General features: G+C 40.9%; 1 protein-coding gene across 3 annotated transcripts in view; it reads left to right on the forward strand.

The window, feature by feature from the left end:
* Window positions 1-4,748, forward strand: part of TCERG1 (transcription elongation regulator 1) — a 60,101-nt gene that overhangs the window by 330 nt on the left and 55,023 nt on the right. The window lies entirely within an intron of this gene.

Here is a 4,748-nt window from a genome sequence, read left to right on the forward strand (position 1 = left end):
CCCTCGAGGCCTGCGGCCTGCGGGCCGGGTCCGGCGTTCCCGCCTTGGGGCCCCGCCTCAGCCGCGTGCCGCCTCCGCCTCGGCCCACCTCAACCTTCCTGCCCGCTCAGCACCGCCGAGGGCCGGGCTTTCCCATCGACCCCTTCCACTCCGCACTGAACTCTCCGGGACCCCTCGGCACTTCTGGCTCAGCCTTCGCCGCGCCCCCCGCGGCCATCAGGGGTCTCCATGTCTTGTCCTGTTCCTTCTTCGCCTCATCGCTTGCTTTTCTGAACTTCCTGTGTGTTTCCTTCCTTTCTCTCTCGTCCATTTATTCCTCGTGCCGCATTTGTAACAGCAGTAGCAACAGCCGTTTGGTACGTGTTCCTGTGTGCCTTCGGGGTAGTTGGCTGTTGTCAGTTTGCAGGCCACAGACCAGAGCCTTGTTCAGTTAAGTTACTGGCCCATCTTACCGGCGAGGTAACTGAACGTCGTAGAGGTCGAGCAAGTAGCACAAGGTCGCACTGATGGAATTGTGGCTCCAGGAAGTGGCTTGAACCCAGGCAGTCGGGCACCGAGCCCGCAATCTGGATCGCTATTCCTTTCTCCTGCTTACGCCGTTGCCCTAAAGAGTGCAGTGACCTTTCTTTCTTCCCTTGGTATCTCAGTGCCTATGGAATATGTAATTCAGATCGGGTACAGTACAAGTGTCTTGAAAAAAATAAAATTCTTTAGTGATTTTTGAGAAAAAGAGGTACTGAGCGTTATGTATGTTTCATACAATTTTTTTTCTGACTAGGGGGAAATGTCATTTCAGATGTTCAGCCCTCATTCTCAATTGTCCATTGTCAGCAATTTGAAAATGAAAAAGAGCAGTGTAGGTTATGAGGACTCTCCAGTATTGTCTGGAGCTCAAGATGAAATTGTATGAAGAAATGGGTATTGTTACTCAAGTGGTCAGCAAAAAAAATTGTTTTCTCAATTCTGAATGGTCACACACAGAAATCCTTATCTGACAGGCATAAAATCTTTTTTTCTTTCAGGGGTGAATTTCATATCCTTTAAACCCCAGATGTACATGTTATTAATGAGTGATCAAAGTGCATTGTCAGCTTGGCTCAGTATTCGTGATGGAAAGTTTATTACTGATTGTGATCTCAAGGAAATAGTTACTTACCTAGTCATTGGGAACATTAGTTTGCTTTTTAGAACTTTACAATGAGTGGCCTTTTAGATGTTATTAATAGTAGTCTAGACGTTGTCGTAAAACTGACTTGAATAGGGTTTTAAATTAGGGGTTCTCTTGCAAATACTTTATATCTTAGCCTCTTGGGTTGGAAATTGCTTTCAGAGCATGTTGTAAAAACTATTTTATTTAAATAATATGACTTTTTTAAACATTTCTCGTGGCTTAAGAGGAATGACTGTTTATGTGGCCTCTTCGATGGTAGAAATTGAGGATTATTTTTTGTATTTGTATTCTTAATGGGGATCATGGTGTGTCTCTCACAGTGCCTGACCTGGGAGGTGTTTGATGGATATATGGTTATCAACGAATATAGGAGATTGGAGATGGTTTACGTATTGGACCTACTGTTAGTGTGTGTTTTGTGACAGTCACTGACCTAGGGACCTGCCTGCAGGCGAGCCGTAAACCAGACCCCAAACCTTTGTCCTCAAGCAGCTTCAGTGCTAATTGGGACTGATCTAAATTCTAAGTTGAACTAACCTCACATCAGATGAGATCAGCCTCCCAAGTGTGGAGAGACTTACTCAAGGTCACTGAGTAATTGGTAGGGTCTAGGTCTCGTCACAGTCTTACCACATACTTTAACTCCCATAAATCAGTAGCATCTCTCTCTTTTTTTGTCCCTCCTGTTAAAGTATTTGCAGCATTGTCCTCACTACTGAGGAGATTGTATATGCAGATAGAATACTTCTAGGGAGATAGATTTGTCCTTGTAAAAAAAAAAAAAAAGAGTCTTTTATTCACATAAATAGCCTTCTGTTTTCCAAAAAGGTTAGAAGTGGTAGGGATGCAAATAACCTGCAGTAGAGAAAATTTATTCAGTGATCCAAATGTCATCCGTCCCTTAATGATTGAAGACCATTAAGAAAACTTTTGTAGAGTCCTATTTGTGAGATCTCTTATCCGAGGCCTTTGTTTACCTGTTAATACTTTGTCTGATGACAAGGTACTTGGCAGTCTCTGTTTCCTCAGCTGTAAAATGGGAATAAGAATACATAGTGCTACTAGTGGCCAGCCGCCTTAAACAAGTTCATTTTCTGTGCCATAGTTTCCTTTTTGAAAATAGTGCCAACCTTACCTTAGTGGTAAGTTTGTGAGGATTAAAAGAGTCAGTACAAACTCTGTCCATGTAACTGTGCTTGGTCTATAGGAAGTGTCCAGTTGACACTACCATTAACAGAGTAATGCTTGAACAGTTATCATCTTGGGCATTGGCATGCAACAGTATGCCAGGAGGATATTAGATACTAGTGGGTGGAGATAATACAGAAGCAAACAAGTGAAAGATTTCTTCGTAGCATTTATCATAATTGAAAACTCAATTTGGGTAACGAGGTAGAGAGGGACTGAGTTTGGGGTAAGAAAAGACTTTTAGGGCGTCTGGGTGGCTCAGTCGGTTAAGTGTCTGACTTCGGCTCAGGTCATGATCTCACAGTCTGTGGGTTCGAGCCCTGCGTTGGGCTCTGTGCTAACAGCTCAGGGCCTGTAGCCTGCTTCAGATTCTGTGTTCCTCTCTCTCTGCCTCTCCCCTGCTCATGATCTGACTCTCTCTGTCTCCCCAAAATAAATAAATGTTTAAAAAAAGTTAAATAAGACTTGAGGTAACTTCTGGAGTAAGGCTAAATGACAAGGAGCCAGTTACGTAAACATCTGGGGGAAAGCATGCCAGGCAGAGGGAACAATTCACAGGCTTCAAGGCTTTAAAGTATTTGATTAAAAAATAGAGAGGTCAGTAGGGGTCAGGTTATATAGATTCTTAGAATAGTAATTATAGTAATATAGCTAACACTGTAGTATAGCTAGCTTTCTAACAATACCGTTTAACACTTACTACTATTATTCCGCTAATGTTACGGCCACAGTAGTAATGGCTCATACTTACAGGGGGTTTAAGTGTTAGGTACTGTTCCATGTACTTTGTTGGCTCATTTATTCCAACTTGAAGTTTCTGGTAAGGTTGTTGAGATGAAACAGTGTGTGCAAAGCGCTCTACACGTGTGCTCTGCGTATCTGACCTCAGAGGGTGGCTACTTTAGGCCCTTGATGGAGGAAATTCTGTGAATTTTGTCACCATTTTTAGTGGCAGACTTTTGAAAGCTAAGCTGTCTAGTCAAATTGACAGTGCTTTTTGAAGTAGAGAACTGTGCTTAGTTTTTGCTAGGAGGAATGAAGGTAATGATAGTTTACTGAGTAGCATGTACTATCCAAAATGTTTCACAGGATTATCTCATTGAGTCGGAGATAGCTACTTGCTAATTTACATAGGAGTGTACTGAGGCTCAGATCTTATGTAACTAGCCTGACAACAAACGGCAGAGTCCTGATTTGACTTTTTTGTGTTGTGATTCGAAAGCCTAACCACTTAACTTCTACCTGTAACTAGGGAGTGAAAATCTAAAGAAAGAATTACTGTAACTTTTTCAAAAAGGGAGAGGCAGATTGAAAGAAGTCAGAAGATTAAGGTAACTTTATTAACTTAAAACTGAAACAGAGTATCTTTCCTTGGTGGTTAACTTTTTTTCTGCCCAAAGGTTAAGACTTTAGTTGCTATCTGTCTTTAGGGAGTGCATATAATTTGAAGAAGACTGATTAGTTGAGCCAATCCTTATTTCTTTTCCTTTAGCTGCTTTCTTTAGGGAGTGCCTATAATTTGAAGAAAACTGATTATTTTGATACAGCCTTCTTTTTGTCGTCACCATTTTTACCTCATACTTTGTAATCTTGATGCAGGATAATTTGCAAATTTGGTTAAATAGTCTTGGAAATGTAGCTTTTGGATGTTTTTACAGTCCTAGTGTTCACAGGGAAGGTATATTGGTTCTTGGGTTTTTTTGTGACAGAATTGAACTACAGTGTGGAAAATTTAGAGAAAGTTCAAAGGATAATCTTAAGCAGAGGGTTGAATAATGTAGGAAAGTCGGAAGAGCCTGGTGAGGAGAGAGTATGAAAATGATTATTTTCAGATATGCATAAGGAATGCAACTATTAATCTCATGAGCACAAAAATGTCAATTTCACATATAAAGAGAGTTATAGTAGCTATTGAGAAGACTATGGTAAATTACATTAAAAATAATTTTTATAACATTCTGCATACCTTACTTGTGAGGTAACTTAGATACAGTATCGCCTAAATATTGGCTGATTGAATGGATACTGAGACCTGCTACGTGCTGGGAATATACAGGAGAGCCAGACAGAATTCCTGCTCCAGAGGGCTTACACAGACCACGTGGTGTGGTGGGAAAGAGCTGTTTGCCTGTGTTCGGATCCTGGCTCTACTGCTCAAACAGCTGTGAGGTCTGGAGCAAGTGATCTTTAACTTCCTTGTGCCTGACTGTCCTCATCTTTATTTTTTATTTATTTATTTTTTAACTTCTATTTCATGTAATTAGACTTATACAGAAATTAGAAGGTTAGGTACCAACTAGTTAATCACCTAATTTCACAGCTATTTGAAGTGGCGATCGTTATATAGCAGCTTATCTATGATACATTCAAGATACATGATACAATTTAT

This window comes from Suricata suricatta, chromosome 6, assembly GCF_006229205.1.
Source record: "Suricata suricatta isolate VVHF042 chromosome 6, meerkat_22Aug2017_6uvM2_HiC, whole genome shotgun sequence".
Taxonomy (NCBI): Eukaryota; Metazoa; Chordata; class Mammalia; order Carnivora; family Herpestidae; genus Suricata; species Suricata suricatta.